The sequence below is a fragment of the Somniosus microcephalus genome, chromosome 1 (assembly GCF_052327205.1).
Source record: "Somniosus microcephalus isolate GS21.2 chromosome 1, FLI_Smic_1.0, whole genome shotgun sequence".
Classification (NCBI taxonomy): domain Eukaryota; kingdom Metazoa; phylum Chordata; class Chondrichthyes; order Squaliformes; family Somniosidae; genus Somniosus; species Somniosus microcephalus.
In genome coordinates, this window is record NC_140987.1 from 353,659,174 (window position 1) to 353,679,366 (window position 20,193).

At 49.6% G+C, this 20,193-nt stretch overlaps 1 protein-coding gene across 1 annotated transcript in view; it reads right to left on the minus strand.

Annotated features, from left to right (window-relative positions):
- Positions 1–20,193, minus strand: part of LOC147124975 (uncharacterized) — an 88,376-nt gene that overhangs the window by 62,064 nt on the left and 6,119 nt on the right. The gene's annotated exons all lie outside the window — the stretch shown is intronic.

Genomic DNA, 20,193 nt, shown 5'->3' on the forward strand with positions numbered 1-20,193 from the left:
TACACGTTCTATATATGTTGCCCAATCTTCGACTTCATTGTCGAACGCTGTGACACTGCCACTCTTCTGCATCCCTGGGTGTGGTTAGACTGGCTAAAAATGGCATCTCCCGCCCTCTCCCTTCTTCTCCGCTGGCTCAAAATGGCGTCTCCCGCGTTTCTTCCCCCGCGGACGCTGCTCAGCCCTTGAAACCCCGGCCGCACTCTGCGCGTTTTCCCTTCTCTCGTTGACGCCGCTCGGTCTTCAACCCCGGCTGCACCCTGTGCGCTTTACCCTCTCTCTTACCCCGTCGACGCTGCTCGGCCTTTTTCTGTGCCGTCGGTTGGCTCCAGCCGCTGCCGTCTGGGAAGGGTCTGCGCCGTACCTGCTGCCAGCCCGCTGTGCTGGATCGTCTCAACTGGGGAACCAAGCCCAGCTCTCCACAGCCTCCTCTGCGATGTTCAAGTCCTCTCCGGATGGTCGACGCCCGCACTGGTGGAATCGGCCTTCTTCTACAGAGTTGCAGGTAGGTTCGAATCAACTCGTCGCCACTGTTGAATCCGTGAATGTTGATGTATGGGGTCCTTCAATAAATTGACAGAGTCTGCAGAGGAACAATCAACAGGTGTTTACTGGATGCAGGTTACTCTAAAACTAAAGTACAGATCCCTACTCAGGGTTTATATACAGGTGTGGTCACTGCCGGTACTACAGTATACAGGTGTTGTAAAAAGTAGTTCTCCCCTTAAAGGTACATACACTACACCTTGGTGGTGGTGGGGCAATCTTCCCTGGATAACCTCGCTGCATGTGCCGTGGGCGGGGCACAAGTTCAGTGGCGTTGACTGGGATCTGGGTGTATGGGACCGCACACACCTTCAGGCTGGCATCCCACCTTATGCCCTTCCCGGTGTCGTGCCACTGCCGGTGGAACATAATGGCTATGCCTGCGGGGCAGACCATCTCTGACCCCCACGTACAGATGTAAATCCCTTGGTCCGGTTCCCACCACTTGTCCCAACACACACTCAGTCCTCCATGAGTCCCGGTAATTGTCCGATGGGTGTTATTCCCCAGGCGTTCCCATTCGACTTCGGGGTTCCTCATGTCCTTGCTCAACTTTCAGAGCCACCACCATCGGTCCAGTGGAATGTGTCCTTTGCATGTTAAACAAATTCGCTTTCCAACGGTGACGCTGACCCTCGTGGAAATGACTCGCACTTGAGGGCACAGGAGGGAGGCTTCCCCGTACGTGAATCCGGTTTGGCTGGAGTACTGAGACGATTTGGACCCCAACCATCCTAGCCACCTTCCCTTGTGGAAGTAGACAGTGGTCTCCTCCGCACCCCGTTCCCATCAATCGCCAGGGTTGCCTTTTCTCCCGAACACCCATAGATGTGGGAGTCTTGGACATCTCCCCTCCTCTCCTTGCTCATCCCGATTAGGGTGAATAGGACCACGATCCAGTCCATCCTGAACATCTTTCTGCAAATAGATGTAAAAACATACAGCTAGGTCCCAAAGAGATTCTCTGGCTTGGTGAGGCATGGTCGGGTCCCGCGACCTCGACCCAAATATATACACTCTCGGCAGATTTCTTATTCAAACTACCCATCACCTTATTTAACCTAAGCTAAACACCCAAACTTAAGCTGAATAATTACGCCTACTTAAACTTAAACTTAATTATATACATCCGCCGCCCGTCTCCGGGTGGCCAGGCTAATCCCTGGTCGGACTGCGGCTTGCCGCTACCCCCGGCGTGACCGCACCGTCCTTCACGGTTGGTCCCTCGCAGCCCGAGGCTGCTGGCTGAGGATCTCTGTCCTTGGATCTCTCCCTGGCTCGAGGGGCGGCCCTTGGGAACTGGAGGGCTGGTGACCATGGCTTTCTCGGCTGGGGTGTCCGCGGGGATTTTCTGGGGGCTTTGGCAGGCGGGGCTTTCTTGGCCGCTGGGCCTTTTACCCGAACCGCTGCTCCCCCAGGCTTGACCCATCCCGAACCTGGGCAAGGGGTAGGTAACCTTTCGCAGCCTGCTGCTGCGAGCTGAGAGTCTCCGTCCCCAGGTCCCATGGCTGGGTCCAGGGCGGGAATTTCAACCTCAGGTCCCTCCCTCTCTACACCTGGGTTAGGGGTGGGGTTTTTGCCCTCAAGTCCCTCCCTCTCGTCTGGATCCCAGAAGAGTGGGGGCGTGTCCCAATCGATGGGCTGGATGGCCCCTCCCTTCAAGCAAGCCACAGCGCCTGCCTGTGTGGTCTGTGAACTCGCTCGTGTTGCAGGCTGAGGATCTTTATCCTCAGACCTTACCCCGACTGGCTGTTTTCCCCTTTCAGGCTGAAACAGTTTGCACTGGTTGATATAACCAGCGGCCTGTTTTAGAACCTGTGTTGAGGGCTTGCTCGCTGCCCCGAGCGGACCTTCTAGGGGCTGCCTATTCTCTTTCCTCACCGGGACGGTCTTACAGACGGGATCTCGGATCCGGACCCGCTTCGGGTCTGGGGCCAAAACTACCCCCCGTGTGCCTCCCTTGTCCCGGACTGCAGCTTCTGGGCCTGCCCGATAGGGGTCCCAGGATTCTCCTTCCCCAGCCTATCGATGGCCCTTTCTCCAGCGCGTACGGTCAGACCGAGGAATTTCACCTCCTGCTGGCCGATCTGCGCCTTCTTGGGGTTCACTTTGAAACCCTTCTGTTCTAACAGCTCCAGCAGTTCGGGCAATAGTGGGCCATGCTCCTCTTTCGAATCAGTGAACAGGAGCAGGTCATCCACATATTGTACCAACTGTCGGGTGGGCTAAAATCCTTCAAACTGTCTGCCATGCACTGATGGAAGATGCTGAGGCTATTATGGAAGCCCTGAGGCAAGCAGTTCCACGTGTACTGTTGCCCTTTAAAAAACATAAAGGCAAACTTCTACTGATCTTCCCTCCTTAAAGGGATGGACCAAAACCCATTGGAAATATCCAGCACCGTGAAAGTGGTCGCGGATGCTGGAATACTCCCGATCAGGTCGGCAACTGCTGCCACTGTGGGTGCACAGGCTGGGATGTTACTATTGAGCACCCGATAGTCCACCGTGGCCCTCCAGGAATTGTCCGGTTTTCTAACTGACCACAATGGAGAGTTCACATGGGTGGCTATCGGCCTCAGAACTCCCTGCCGTACTAACGAGGACATGGCTGCTTCCATGTCCGGCTCTGCTTCCCTGGGGAAGTTATACTGTTTCTGTGGTCGGGCCATGCGGTCCCCGTCTACACTGACCTCAAACCCGTTGACCCTCCCGCAGTCGTGTTTGTGTGTGGCAAATGCGGCCAGGTGGGCCTGCACAAATGCCTGGAACTCTGGTGGGGTGTTGCTGACCATGAGCCTGAGGTTATAATCCTCTTTGGGCTTCATGGTGCAAAGGGTCCCCTTTCCTTCCTTACCCGGGATGACTATGATCTCACCGTTCTTTACCTTTCCTGCCCCCCAGAGGCAGTGATTCCTTAAATCCACCAGGATCCCGTGACCTACGATAAAATTGGCCCCCAGGACCCCTCTTCCACCCTCCACTTCCCAATTCATCAGGACGCACGTCCACGTGGAGCGGAGCGGTCCTATCCAAATGGCGAGCGGGATGGAAACCGAGCCAGCCTGTTCCTTGCCCGTGAACCCCGATAGACTGTATGGGACCCCGCTAGAGAGAGGTGAGGTGGTGGGGTTAGCTGAGCAGATCACGGTGCATGACGCCCCCGTGTCCAACAGATAGGTCCCCGCTACCTTTTCCACCTCCATCTCCATCATGGGTCTCCTCCATTCATCATATCGGAGCGAGCACAGATACACAGGCTACGCCGGCTCTAGTCCCTTTTGTGGGTGGGATGGGGCTGACGGGGTGAGAGCACCGGTGGCGGCTGCTACTCTCCCCTGGCCAGTCAGTAAGGACCTCATGACGTCCAAAAGTGACTCAACCTCTGCGGAAGGGGCCCCTACCCCCGCCTTTTGGGCCGGGGCTGTGGGATGCTTTCCCTTGTTATCCTTCCAAGGGTTCTTACACTCCTTCCGCCAGTGACCATCCTTCCCACACCCGTAACAATGGGTCTTTGTATTGGGGAGTTTACTCCCTTCCTGGTGCCACTCTTTCCTACCCAGTCCGGGTGTTACCTCATGCAGCTTACCCTTGGGTGGGTGTGCATCGGCTCCCCTACCGTTTTTATAGGCCAGAATGAGCTGTCTAATTATCGTGATCTCTGTGGTCTGGGGATCTTTGGGGTCGAACCAGGCTTCTGCCTTGGCCCGGATCTGTGGCAAGTTGTTCGCCACTAGACAACGGAGCCAATGCATCAGAGGATCCCCGTTGAAGAATCCCCGGTCACGCGTCCCCGGGCGGGCTTTCTGGTATACCGGCCAGAACCGGTCCGCAAAAGCCTGCGGGGTCTCCCCTGAGAGCTGTACCATCTTCTCCATGCGGGAGAAAGGACTTCCCTCATCCATCCCCATGGCCTCCAGAACCGTGTCTCTAAGCTCTTCGTACCCGCTCTGTCCCCTCTTACACTCTTCAGAGAGGGATTGGAGGAGATTACTCTCCAGGGAGAATAGCAGCATCTTGGCCTTTTCAGCATCATCGCAGTCGTTGACGCTGGCGGCCTGCTCTATTTCCCTGAAGTGGATCGAGGGGTCTCCCTTGGTGGAAAGCTTGGGGACATGGTTGACCATAACCCTAAGCTGTTGGGTGTTAAAGGGTAATACAAACTGGTTTTGGAGGGGTCCCTCATCTTCGCCATTGGTGGGTGGGCCGAACCTCCGATGCCACGCTGGGCACATCGGCTCTGGTTCTGACTTTTCGGGCGGGGGTTGCTCTACCTCCGCCTCCACCTCTGGCTCCACTCTGGGCTCCACCCACCCTTGCTGCCAAACCTCACTGAAACTTGGCGCTATGGGTGGTGGTCGTCAGGTCTCCTCTCTCTTAACCGGGTCATCCCTAGACACTACCGGTGACACTGGAACTGTTCTCCCCTCATTCGCCATAAAATCTACCTGACCTGTCTTTGGGCTTATGAGGCATACCATTCTAGTACTTGGCCTTTTCCCTTGCACTGAGTGCACACTAGGTACAATACTATTCCCAGCTGGCAAACCATGAGGATGTGGGAAGCCAGTCTAATCCAGAAGGGACTGCTATGTTTTCAAAAATGTCCCACCAGGGTGGAACCACAATATCCAATATTTTGGCCCCTATCTCTACCGTCTTCTGCTCCAGAGTGTAGAAATGTTTCTGTGAGACTATTACAGCTTTGAGTATGTAAGATGTTCTGGGAGAGGGGGAATTTCGTAGCCGAAATGCGCTACATAATTTTGTAGGTTGGTAAAATTCTCTTTTACTGTGAGGTGAACAGTGGAGGGTTCAGGAATGGGGACAATCCATTCCTGGGCCACTTGAACTTCTGCCTCAGATTTAAAGCAGAAACTGCTGTCACTTACCGGACACCAGCTATGCTGTCCATGCTGGTAGTGGGGCGCAACTGTGGTGACACAATATGTCCCACCTCCTATATATGCTACCTGTGGGGGAACATAAAGGAGACTATGAAGGTATGAGAGTAGAATTGACTAAAGTGGACTGGGAAAAAAGATTAAAGTGTAAGACGGTACAAGAGCAGTGGTCTACATTCAAGGAGATATTTCACATCTTTCAAGATAAATATATTCCACTGAGGAAAAAGGGGAGTAAAAGAAAAGACAGCCATCCGTGGCTTAGTAAAGTAATAAAGGATAGTATCCGACTGAAAACAAGGGCATATAAAGTAGCCAAATCTAGTGGGAGGATAGAAGATTGGGAAGCATTTAAAAGCCAGCAAACAACAACTAAAAGATTAATTAAGAAAGGGAAGATAGATTATGAAAGTAAACTAGCAAAAAATATAAAAACAGATAGCAAGAGTTTCTACAGCTATATAAAAAGAAAAAGGGTGGCTAAAGTGAACGTTGGTCCTTTAGAGGATGAGACCGGGAAACTAGTGGTGGGGAACATGGAGATGGCAAAGACGCTGAACAAATATTTTGTATCAGTCTTTACAGTAGAGGGCACTAAAAATATCCCAACACTGGACAAACAGGGGGCAATGGGGGGGGGGGAGGAGCTAAACATGATTAAAATCTCTGAGGAAATGGTTCTCAGTAAAATAATGGGACTTAAGGTGGATAAATCCCCTGGACCTGATGGCCTACATCCTAGGGTCTTGAGAGAAGTGGCGGTAGGGATTGTGGATGCATTGGTGATTATTTTCCAAAAATCCCTGGACTCAGGAAAGGTCCCGGCAGATTGGAAAACTGCTAATGTAACACCCTTATTTAAGAAGGGAAGTGGACAAAAAGCTGGAAACTATAGACCAGTTAGCCTAACATCTGTGGTTGGCAAAATGTTGGAGTCCATTATTAAGGGAACAGTAACAGAGCATTTGGATAAACATAATTTAATAGGACAGAGTCAGCATGGTTTTATGAAGGGGAAGTCATGTTTGACAAATTTGCTCGAATTCTTTGAGGACATAACATACAGGGTGGATAAAGGGGAACCAGTGGATGTAGTGTATTTGGACTTCCAAAAGGCATTTGACAAGGTTCCACACAAAAGATTACTGCACAAGATAAAAAATCAGGGGATTCGGGGTCATATACTGGCATGGGTGGAAGTTTGGCTATCTAACAGAAAACAAAGAGTTGGGATAAATGGTTCGTTCTCGGGCTGGCAATCAGTTACTAGTGGTGTTCCACAGGGGTCAGTGCTGTGACCCCAACTCTTTACAATCTATATTAACGATTTGGAGGAAGGGACCGAGTGCAACATATCCAAGTTTGCCGATGATACAAAGATGGGAGGGAAAGCAGTGAGTGAGGAGGACATAAAAAACCTGCAAAAGGACATAGACAGGCTAAGTGAGTGGGCAGAGATTTGGCATATGAAATATAATATTGGAAAGTGTGAGGTTATGCATTTTGGCAGAAAAAACCAAAGAGCAAGTTATTATCTAAATGGAGAGAAACTGCAAAGTGCTACAGTACAAAGGGATCTGGGGGTCCTGGTGCATGAAACACAAAAAGTTAGTATGCAGGTGCAGCAGGTGATCAGGAAGGCCAATGGAATCTTGGCTTTTATTGCAAGGGGGATGGAGTATAAAAACAGGGAAGTCTTGCTGCAGTTATACAAGGTATTGGTGAGGCCACACCTGGAATACTGCGTGCAGTTTTGGTTTCCATATTTAAGAAAAGATATACTTGCTCTCGAGGCGGTTCAGAGAAGGTTCACTCGGTTGATTCCGGAGATGAGGGGGTTGACGTATGAGGAAAGTTTGAGTAGGTTGGACATCTACTCATTGGAGTTCAGAAGAATGAGAGGTGATCGTATCGAAACATATAAGATTGTGAGGGGGCTTGATCGGGTGGATGCGGTGAGGATGTTTCCACTGATGGGTGAGACTAGAACTAGGGGGCATAATCTTAGAATAAGGGGCTGCCCTTTCAAAACTGAGATGAGGAGAAACTTCTTCACTCAGAGGGTGGTAAATCTATGGAATTTGCTACACCAAAGAGCTGTGGAAGCTGCAACATTAAATAAATTTAAATCGGAGATAGACAGTTTCCTAGCAGATAAGGGAATTAGGGGTTACGGGGAGAGGGCAGGGAAGTGGACGTGAGTCTAGATTCAGATCAGCCATGATCCTATTGAATGACGGAGCAGGTCCGAGGGGCCGTATGGCCTACGTCTGCTCCTACTTCTTATGTTCTTATGTTCCTATGTGCCATTACCTCCATGGTACAGTTTATAGGTTTTGCGCCAGCAGCTCTAAACCCACACTGTGGTTTTGAATAGGTGTTCAAGTGCTGGGGACACAGTATTATGTGTGCTTCCCGGATCCGGCACCCCGAGAGGTCAGTACCTGTCATAGCGTGCTCCCACTTTATGATATAAGGTGGGACCGCTGTGAAACGGATATGTGCACCCCCTTGAATGACTCCAATGTCCTCTACCCTGTATACCGGTGCAGGTTGGGCTGTCCCACCCATGACTGGCATCCTTACTACTATACCCATGATGGTATGATTTGAATGTCCACAATCTACTGGGACTGGGTAGGCCTCAGAATCTAGCCGGAGTTGACACGGGCTTAATGCATTCTCAAATGGATGGAGGGCTGCGAGGTGCTTGTTGCTGATCCAGGAGGGGACTAAACCCTGTTTTAAATCCTCCAGATTACTGCGGCCCTTGCCCAGCAACCACGCCCCGTACAGTACGCACACCTCGTTCTGTGCAGCCTGATCCGAAGCATTTCTGTCCTCTCTTATGAGGGCATTTACGGTCTTTGCATGCTTCTCTAGCTCAGCTATAATTTCTTTTAAATGGACCGTGATGGCCTGGTCCTCATGTAACTCTGAGCCTACTACCTTGTTTTCATCCATCAAGATTTTCTTCAACTGTGTTTTTAAACCGTTTATCTGTGTCTGCAATTCTATGTCATCCAAACTGTTGGTGACAGAGGACCCTGTATTAAATGCAGTAAAAACATCATTCCATGCTCCCCTTCTTTTCCTCCCCGTATTACCCAGAAACTCATGGTGTGCGGTGTACAGTTCCGTTTTGTCGACATTGGCAAAATCGAACTCGTAAAATTTCCTAAACATTTCTTTTAACAGGGCCTGGTATAGCTGTTCTGTCTCTTTGAGGCACCACTCTGGTAAGTTTACCTCGGTGAGGTTCAAAATCACGGAGGCTACTGCGTAGTGTACCCCTGGTATAGCACCTGATCCGTAGGCACTAGTACCAGCCTATTCCCTGGTCCCTTGGTGGTGGCGGGGCACCCCTCCCTGTGTGTCCTTGCTGCCTGGGTCGTCGGCAGGGACTTTCGGGGGCGGGTCACAAGTTCAGTGGCATTGGCTGGGATCAGGGAGTATGGGACCACGCACGCCTTCGGGCTGGAATCCCACTTCACCCCCTCCACAGCGTCTTGCCACTGCCGGTGGAAAATGATGGATATGCCTGTGGGGCAGACCTTCTCTGACCCCCACATACAGACATAAATCCCCTGATCCGGTTCCCACCACTTGTCCCAGCACACATTTAATCCCCCGTGAGTCCCTGTAATCGTCCGGTGGGTATTGTTCCCCAACCGTTCTGTAAGGGGTTTTCTCTCTCCGAGGTCGCAGAGGCTTCTCTCACCAGAGGCCTCTCTCTCTCTTTTGCACAGTAAAATCTTGAGTGGTTCGACCCACTCACCCCTTAGGTTCTAGACACTGGACTTAGGTGCAGGAACTACAATGCAGAGAATACACTTATAGACCAAGTTTAATGAAACAAAATGAAATTTTATTGCATAAGGAAAAACAAATCAAATGCAAGCAAATAAGAGGGTACATGGGAGGGAAAAACAGATCATAACAATACAGTACTAGCTAAAATAGATACAGGTATATTATACTTTACAAAAGTCATCATGAAATGGGGAAACACACGGAACATCGAGGGACAACAACTCATGTTAATTATACCCAAAATGCGCACCCCCTTAAACCTATCTAGATCCGATTATGAAGGGCCAGAAACATGCTCACCAATCCAGCTAGGAATTGTAAGGTTTTGAAACAGGTCTGCGTTTTGATCCTTTCAGGCGTCCTGTCTCCTCGTGGTCAGCGCTGCGGGCTGCGAGCTGCGACACGCCTTCTCTTCCTCGAGGTGAAGGTCACAGACAGGCTGGATCTCAGCGGGCCTGGACGTCGATATAAGGGAAGGTCAACTGTTTGACCACTTTCCAGAGGTCTCTTCTAGTCAGTTACCATTTTCAGATAGGTTTCCTCTGTAGGGTTGCTGCCCTCTTGTCTCATCAACGGCCCGGGTTGGTCGACGATGGTTACCCCGGGGCGGGATGCAGGCTCGAATTGCCTTCTTGATAGCTGCTTCGTCTTCTTCGACGGTTAATCGCTGATCTCTCTCATTGCCCCGTGATGGCTCTGATGGCTACGAATGCTACCCCGGGACTCCAGTTATACTTCTCAAAGAAGCCTTTATCTCCCGCCAAATCAAGGTTAGTCTTTGTTTAACTTTTGGCGGGCTTGTATCACAACGGGGTAGTTATTATATTTGAACTGCTTTCGGGATGGCCGGTGATGGCCATCTCTGGTCTGGAATGACCCTGCATTGTTTTGAATGTCTTCTTGATGTCTTTAATGGGTCTTTGATGCTCCCCTTATGAATATTAAACTGTTTCCCTTTGTCTGGGTAAACATTTAGATGGCCTTTATCTACAGGCCGATCTGACCGGCTCTGCATCCAATCCATATGTATGGAGTTCATGTCTGGTTTCGAATACTCAGAAACGGCTTCCAGAACTTACTGTGGGTTGAATCTACAAAGGCTGTCTGGGGACTGCAGGAACCATTTTAAAGTGTCCAGAAAGCTAGTCATGGGGTCTGACGGCCATTTTATGTGCCCCTTTTCTGGGCTTCTTTTAAAACAGTCTTTAAAAGTAAAGGCCTCTTCTGCCACAGGACCCTTATCTGACAATATTAATTTTGCGAATCTTACAGTCCTCCCTGATGATACTATAACTTGCTTGAAGTATCATAATTCTGGGTGAGTAAAATTTTCTGACTATCCATAATTAAACCATCCCCTGTATTTACCTACTATGACCCCACAACACATGCATTTCCTGTTTCAGAAAACCTACAGTGTACATTAAGCATCTATAGATGGCAATACATTGGATTTAAAATTTGACACACTCACTTCCAGGCGTGGAGGGGGGCCTAATACCCCTACACCACCTGGTTCATACACATTATCTTATATTAACAACAACTCACTTAATAAAACTTCAACAATAAAAATAAAGTACACACACAAAATTGCACATGAATAAACATCAAACATAGAGGAGGGAATGAAACTTTAACTTTATACATAGCAGCAAAAATCTAAACGGGTGTCTCTTCTTCTACACGCACATAAAGCTCTCTCCATTCTCCTCTGTTCTCATACTTCTGCGAACGTCTGGCCCTTTTACAGTGTACAAACAGTAAATAAATCACAATAACAACCTGACACACTACAAGGATGTGAGAGGCTATCCTAATCCAAGAAGGGACTTCTATATTAGTGAACAGATCCCACCATGGTGGAGTTACTATATCTAATATGTTTGCCCCTATTTCTAACGTCTTCTGCTCCGGTGTGTAAAAATGTTGCTGTGAAACGACAACGGCTTTTAATATCTTGGTGAGGTGTTCAGGGAGATGGGGAATGATATATCTAAAATGTGCAACGAATCGCTACAGATCAGTGAAATTCTCTTTAACAGTGATGTGAACCGTGGAAGGTTCAGGAATGGGGACAATTCGCTCTTGGGCCACTTGAACTTCTGCCTTGGGCTTGAAGCAGAAACTGCTGTCACTCACCGGACACCAGCCGTGCTGTCCATGTTGGTAGTGGGGTGCTGCAGTGGTGACACAGTATGTCCCACCTCCTATATATGCCACCTGCGGGGGCACATGGCCTTGTGCCATTGCCTCCATGGTGCAATTTATAGGCTTCGCGCCAACAGTTCTGAACCCGCACTGTGGTTTCAAATAGGCATTCAAGTGCTGAGGACACAGGATGATGTGTGTGTAGTGTATGTACCTTTAAGAGGGAGAACTACTTTTTACAGCTCCTGTATCCTGCAGTACCGGCAGTGACCACACCTGTATATAAGCCCTGAGTGGCGCTCTGTACAGTCAGTTGCAGTTTGAACTTCATCCAGTAAACACCTGTTGATTGTTCCCTGCAGTCTTTGTCTGATTATTGAAAGGACACAACATTAAGATACCCGGATCTAACATTGGCGATGAGAAGATTCGAACCTACCTGCAACTCTGCATAAGGAGGTCGAGTCCAGAAGCACGGGCATCGCAGGGGAGGCTGTCGAGAGCCAGGCTTGGCCTTCCAGCCACGGTGGTCCAGCGAAATGGGCTGGCAACAGGTACTGCGCAGACCCTTCCCGGACAGCGGCAGCTAGAGCCGACCGAGCGGCACAGAAAGGGCCGAGCAGCGTCGACGGGGGAGAGAGTGAGGGCAGAGAGCACGGGGCGCAGCCGGTGTTCAAGGGCCGAGCAGCATCAACGAGAGAGAGCAGAGCGCAACCGGTGTTCAGGACCGAGCGGCGTCAACGGGGGAGAGAGGCGAGAGAGAGCAGAGCGCAGCCGGTGTTCAGGGGCCGAGCAGCATCAACGGGGGAGAGAGGCACGCAGGAAAACGCGAGGCACTGCCATTGCCACGAGGACCGCAGAGAACGGCATTGGCAGCAGCGCAGGAGCAGTGCATGAGGCCCACAGGGCGTCGCCATTTGCCAGGAGGACCGCTGAGAGCGGCATTGGCAGCAGCGCGGGAGACGCCATTTTAAGCCGCTGTGGGGTAAGAAAGGAAAGCGCGGGAGACGCCATTTTAAGCCACAGCGGGGGAAGAAAGGAAAGCGCGGGAGACACCATTTTAAGCCGCAGCGGGGAAGAAAGGAAAGCGCGGGAGACGCCATTTTAAGCCAGTCTAACCACACCCAAAAATGCCGAAGACTGGCAGTATCACAGCGTTCGACAATGAAGTCGAAGATTGGACGACACATGTTGAACGCATAGAAGTACACTGCAAGGCGAATGAAGTGCCAGATGACAAGAAAGCGCTGGTATTGTTGAATTCAATGGGTGCAAAAACGTATGGCTTACTACGAAACCTAGTAACCCCAGAGAAGCCAGTAGAAAAGGGTTTTGAAAACATAGTGTCAATCCTACAGGACCAGTTAAACCCCACACCGCTGCTGATAACAGAAAGATTTAAGTTTCACAAAAGGAACCAGCATAAAGATGAAAGTAATGCTGAGTATTTAACGGAACTGCGCAAGCTATCGAAACACTGCCAGTTTGGAACGGGACTAGCAGATACTTTAAGGGACAAGTTTGTGTATGGGCTTCAAAGTGAAGGAACCCAGAAACGGCTTCTATCAGAAAAGGATCTTACGCTGGACAAGGCTTTCAGCATGGCAGTATCACACGAAGCAACAGCACGGGGCGCTGCAGAGATACAACGGAGACCGCAAGAATATGGCACAAATGAAATGTCATACGGAACAGTGAAGTGCTATCGCTGCGGCAGAACAACACACGACCATAATGATTGCTGGTTCAAGGACAAAGGCCTAGAAATTCAGTTTGGGCCCGCCAGCTCGCTTGCGCCCAGAAGTTACCGCTGCGCGCGGAGCCACTGGCGCCCGCCGGAAATTCAGTTTCAGCGCCCCAAGTCGAAGCCGGCCGCTATTCAAGGGTGTGGCCGCCCCCGCTTGGGGCGCTGAAACTGAATTTCGGCGCACTAGGTGCCGCAGCGCCACCCGCTGCGGAGCGGCAGGCTGCGGTACTGCAGGCCTTCCTCCCTCTCTTAAGGGGGAGGTGCCTGCAACAGCGAGATCGCCGCTCGCTAGTGCCGGCAAATGAGCACGGCACCACGGAGATGTGCCGGGCTCCCGGAAAACAGCCGGCAGTGCTGCGGGGGGGGGTGTGCAGGAGGCCGGGGAAGGAGCTGCGGGCAGGCAGCCGCCGAAAAAGCGGCCGGCCGCACCTCCACCTTAACTCACCCCACTAAGGCTGCAGGACGGCCTCGTTTTCAGATCGCTGTTTGCGGCCGCTGCGGAAGAGGCGGCCGCAACTAAATATGGCGGTCGGGCCGGTAGCGGGGCGGTAGCGGGGCACTGCGCACACCGATGACGTCATCGGTGGCGGCGCAGCGCTACTGGCTAACGCCGCCATTACCGCAGCGCTGAATATCGGCGCAATCTCAGCAAGTGGCGCAAAAGCCCTCTTTGGGCGAAAACTGGGCGCAAAGCCTACTGAATTTCTAGCCCAAAGTGTGCAGACAGTGTGGAAAAGTAGGACACATATCAAGAGTCTGCAGGTCGGGAAAGAAAACCAGCAGCAAGAAATCTCCACAGGAGAAGTATAAGAAGGTACATAAGGTGACGGAGAGTAGTTCAGACGAACAGAAGAGTGATACAGACTCCGGAAGCAAGGAGCTGGGTTGTCTGAAACTACATAATGTGATCAAAACGGAGGATCACCAAACTATCTGGGTCACGCTCAAGATAGCAGGAGTCCAAGTGAAAATGGAATTGGACACAGGATCAGCCCTAACAGTCATAAACCGAAGGGACCACAAGCGGCTATTCTCACATATACCCTTGAGAGATACAAAGATGGTCTTGAAGATGTACACGGGGCAAAAGGTCTACCCCAAAGGAAAAATAAGGGTGAACATTATATATAACGGCAAGGAAACACCAAAAATGGACCTATATGTATTGACAGATGGAGGACCACCACTACTAGGATATAAATGGATCCGGAAGATACAGCTAGATTGGCATTCCATACAAGCACTGATGGTAGATGCCAAAAAGGATGACGACGTCACACCTGGACGACTGTCAAAAATGCTAACTGACGCACAAGAAGTGTTCCAGTAAGGACTCGGAACACTAAAAGGCATAACAGCGACGATCAAAATAGAGGAAAATGCAAGCCCAAAGTTTTTTAAGGCCAGACCGGTACCTTATGCGATCCGCCCAGCCGTCGAAGCAGAGCTGGAAGGTTTGGAACGTTCAGGAGTACTGTCCAAAGTGGACTGGAGTGAGTGGGCTACACCCATCATTCCTGTAATGAAGAGGTCGTTGAGTAATATGCCTGGGGAACCAAAGAAGGTTCGCATCTGTGGCGACTTTAAAGTGACAGTGAACCCAATCCTTCACACTGTACAATATCCGCTTCCGCGGATTGAAGATATTTTCGCCTCGCTATCTGGAGAGAAACGCTTCACTAAGATTGATCTGGCCCAGGTGTACCTGCAAATGGAGGTAGAAGAAGCCTCGAAACAGTGCCTCACGATCAACACTCATAAAGGTCTCCAGCAATACAACCGGCTGGTGTTCGGGGTAGCATCAGCTCCGGCTATTTGGCAAAGGGCAATGGATCAAGTCCTGCAAGGGATTACAGGGACCCAGTGTTATTTGGACAACATCCTGGTCACGGGCAAAAATGACAGTGATCATCTCGCCAACCTGGAGCAGGTGCTCAATAGATTGAAGGAATATGGGCTCCGAGCTAATCGCCACAAATGCGAGTTTTTCCAGGAGCAGATCTCGTATTGTGGCCACGTTATTGATAAAGAGGGGTTACAAAAGTCCCCTGAAAAGATTGAGGCAGTAGTCAAGGCTCCAGCACCGGAAAATGTGTCACAATTGAGGTCGTTCCTCGGGCTGGTGAACTACTACCATAAGTTCTTGCCGAATTTGTCTACCGTACTACACCCACTGAACACCCTACTGCAAATGGGGGTACCATGGAAGTGGAGTGACGAATGTAAATGAGCTTTCCAGAAGAGCAAAACATTGATCACATCGAAAGAGGTGTTGGCTCATTTCAACCCAGCACTACCAATTCGGTTGGCGTGTGATGCATCACCCTATGGCATTGGAGCGGTGCTGTCGCACAAATTCCCGGATGGCTCGGAGAGGGTAGTAGCCTTTGCGTCTCGGTCACTAACCTCAGCCGAGCGTAACTACGCCCAGATTGACAGGGAGGCCCTCAGCCTAGTGTGGGGAGTGAAAAAGTTCAATCACTATCTGCACGGGCAGAAGTTCACCTTGCTGACTGACAACCAACCACTTGTCTCCATCTTTAATCCAAAGAAGGGCGTTCCGGTGATGACTGCGCAACGGCTACAAAGATGGTCCCTTTTTCTAGGGGCGCACCAATATGATATCGAGTATAATGGCACGAAACAGCATGGAAACGCTGATGGGCTATCACGCTTGCCACTGCCTACTGCGGAGGAAGCACCAGCAGTGGATCCTGTCAAAATATTTCATTCGACTATAATTGAATGCTTGCCAGTAACTAACGCTGGTATAGAGAAGGAGACCAGAAATGACCCGACACTGTCTCGGGTATATGATTTGACGGTGAAGGGATGGCCAGCACATGGCGACTCACTGTTGCCAGCATTCTCATCCAGAAGAGAACAGCTGTCAGTATGCCAGGGGACCTTGATGTGTGGATCCCGTGTGGTAATTCCACTCAAATTAAGGGAGAGAGTGCTCAATGAGCTTCAGGAAGGTCATCTGGGAGGGGTGAAAATGAAAAGCCTTGCTAGGGCTTATGTGTGGTGGCCGGGGATTGATCAGCAAATCGAGGACCTGACAAAGAGCTGCTCAGGATGCCAGAAGGTCCAAAATGCACCACCACATGCCCCTCTACACCCATGGGAGTGGCCCTCATTTCCATGGCAACGGGTGCATATTGACTTTGCTGGTCCCTTCATGGACTCAATGTTTTTAATAGCTGTGGATGCGCACTCGAAATGGCCTGAGGTGATCAAAATGTTCTCCACCACCACGGAGAAAACTATTGCAGTCCTACGGACCATTTTTGCCAGGAACGGCTTGCCAGAGCAGATTTGCTCTGATAACGGACCACAGTTTGTGTCCGAAGAGTTTCGAAGATTTATGAAAAGGAATGGGGTAAGGCATTACACATCCGCCCCGTATCATCCAGCCACAAATGGATTGGCTGAGAGATTCGTACAAACCTTTAAAAAAGCAGTAAAGGCTATGTGCGATGACGACAATCCACTGCAGCATAAGGTGTACAATTTCCTGTTAGCCTACAGAAATGCGACACATGCAGTCATCAACCAGGCCCCGGCCATGATGTTCTTTAACCGAAGGTTGAGATCTCCTCTCGATTTGCTCAGACCAAATGTACGAAGAGATGTTGAGAATAAGCAATTCCAGCACATCAATGAGAAGCCGACAAGGAGCTTCAATGTAGGGCAACCAGTCTTAGCCCGCGACTACCGAACAGAGAAATGGCAACCAGGAACGATATGCACACGGCAGGGGCCACTAATGTACACAGTGGATGTTGGGGAGAACATTGTGAGACGCCATGCTGACCAGATCCTAGAGTCACAGGAACGAATCAACCCCATGTCTCGGCCATACGTACCTGGTGAGGAACCCGACGTACAGGTCGCATCTACCTCAGAAACAATAGCATTGGAAGCTGATGAATCAACTGACGACAGGGTGCTAGAATCGCCTCCACACCAAGAGCGAGATACTCGGGAAAGGCGTTATCCAGAAAGAATCAGGAAGCCTCCCCAAAGACTGAATTTATAAATAGACTATTTCCAGTTAATGTTGCATGTTAAAAGTGTTAATTGTAATTAGTTTGATATTTAATTGTTAAATGAGTGTTATGGTACTGTTAATCTAAAAGGGGAGGAATTGTAGTGTATGTACCTTTAAGAAGGAGAACTACTTTTTACAGCTCCTGTATCCTGCAGTACCGGCAGTGACCACACCTGTATATAAACCCTGAGTGGCGCTCTGTACAGTTAGTTGTAGTTTGAACTTCATCCAGTAAACACCTGTTGATCGTTCCCTGCAGTCTTTGTCTGATTATTGAAAGGACACAACATTAAGATACCCGGATCTAACAGTGTGCTCCCCGGCTCCGGCACCCCGAGAGGTCGGTACCCGTCATTGCATGCCCCCATCGAATGACGTAAGGTGGGACCGCTGTGTAGCGAATGTGTGCACCCCCTTGAATGACTCCAATGTTCTCCACCCTGTATACCGGGGCGGGTTTAGCTGTCTTTCCCATCACCGGCATTCTTACCACTATATGAAGCTAGTCTGAGCTGGCACGGACTCAACGAGTTCTCAAAAGGGTGGACGGCTGCGAGGTGCTTGTTGCTGATCCAGGAGGGGACTAAACCTTGTTTTAATCCTCCAGATTACTGCGGCCCTCGCCCAGTAACCATGCCCCGTACAGCACGCAAGCTTCGTTCTGCGCAGCCTGATCGGACGCATTCCGATCCTCCCTGATGAGAGCATTTACCGTTTTCGCGTGTTTCTCCAGCTCAGCAATGATTTCCTTTAAGTGTAGTGTCATGGCCTGGTCCTCATGTAACTCAGAACCCACCACCTTATTCTCATCCGTCAGTATCTTCCTTAACTGTGTTTTCAAACCATTGATCTGGGTCTGCAGCTCCATGTCATCCAGAGTGTTGATGACGGAAGTCCCTGTGTTAAAAGCTGTGAAAATATAGGCCCAGTAATTCCTCTCTGAACGCGTGAGTACGGTCAGGGTACTCACGCGTCTGGCCGGAGGAAATGCCGGTTTTCAGCATGCACAGCGCATGCGGGAAAAACCGGCATTTCCTGTCCTCTGAACGAAGGGGTTCAGAGGCACAGAGCGTGCGACTGCACAGGCAGCACATGCGCAGTGAACTTCGTCGATTTCATTCATGGATTCAGTGAGGGTAAGTCCTGGCAACTTGGAAATGAAAAAAGCAGGAGTAAAGCTATCGAGAAGCTGCGGAGGAAGAAGTCTGTCATCGTGGAGCTTCTGAAAGTCATTCTATTTCTGTTTGGGAAAGGGAGGAAAGTTATTTTAAGAAAGGTTGAGGTAAGTTTAAAAAAATGTTTTTGTTTAAAACGGTTTTTCAGTACTGTAGTTAGAAGGAGCAATTGTGGCTGTGGGCAAGGCCTCATTGAATTTATTTTTATAAAATGTTAAATTTACTGTTTTAAAAATAATAAAATGCTTACAAAATGAAATTGTCATCAGTAATATTTAGTAAGTATGTATGTATGCTTGTATGTATGTCTGTATATATTCCATTTAGGATGTGCATTTATGTATGTTTTCCTTTCAGTACGTGGATGAATGTATTTATGTAATGATGAATTTCTGCAAATGTAATTTATTAGAAAAGGATGTAGGCCTGTGATATTCATCAGGCGGGAAGGATGTGTTTGCAAGCCATTAAAGCATGCTTCCTGGCATAGGCCGAGTTGATGTTATAGGCACTCAGTTTATTAAAATAACTAACAACTATTTCCATTTACTCCGTACAGGTACTATTACGTCCGTGAATGATTGAGACACGGACAGCAGGAGTTGAACAAAATAAGTCTTTACTGGTGGAAGTCAATAGTGAAACTGAAAACAACAGAGGCTCACTAGCGCCTTTTATACAGGGGTGGTCACTGCCAGTACTGCAGTCTGAGACCAGTTATTCTCTTAAAGGTACATACACAACAATTCCTCCCCTTTTAGATAAACAGTACATAACATTCATTTAACAACTAAATGATAACTAATTACAATCACAATTACGGTTGCTAGATACATTGGTTAAGTTTAAGCAATTAAAAGTTCAGTCTTTGAGGAGGCTTCCTGATTCTGCCTGGATAACGCCTCTTTGGGGTATCAGGTTCTTCTGGCAATGTTGAGTCAGGATCAATGTCGTTGTTTGGTTCATCTGCTTCCAATGTCACCGGTTCTGCAGTAGCTGCAATTGGTACGTCGAATTCATTGCCAGGTGTATCAGATCGTGGTGTGGAGTTGACGTTTTCCAGTGACTCTAGAATCTGGTCAGCATGGCGTCTTACAATGCTCTCTCCAACGTCTACGGTATACATGAGAGGTCCTTGCCGTGTACAAGTCGCTCCTGGCTGCCATTTCTCAGTGCGGTAGTCCCGGGCCAAAACTGGTTGACCTATCTTAAAACTCCTGGTCGGCCTTTCATTCATATTCTGAAACTGCCTGTTCTCCACATCTCTTCGGACGTTTGCCTTAACCAAATCCAAGCGGCATCTTAGTCTTCGATTGAAGAACATCATGGCTGGAGTTTGGTTGGTAACCACGTGTCGCATTCCGGTAGGCAAACAAGAAGTTGTCCACCTTGTGTTGTAGGGGTATATCTTCATTACACATTGCCTTGATAGCCTTCTTGAATGTTTGGACAAACCTCTCGGCCAATCCATTAGTGGCTGGATGATATGGGGCAGATGTGTAATGCTTAACACCATTGTTCTTTAAGAACCTCCGGAACTCTTCAGACACAAACTGTGGTCCATTGTCAGAGCAAATCTGTTCAGGCAGCCCATTCCTGGCGAATATGGTTCGTAAAACTGTGATAGTTTTTTCCGTGGTGGTTGAGGACATTTTTATTACCTCTGGCCACTTTGAATGTGCATCCACCGCAATTAAAAGCATCAAGTCCATGAAGGGACCAGCAAAATCAATGTGCACCCTTTGCCATGGAGAGGAGGGCCACTCCCATGGATGCAGAGGAGCTTGTGGTGGGGCGTTTTGGA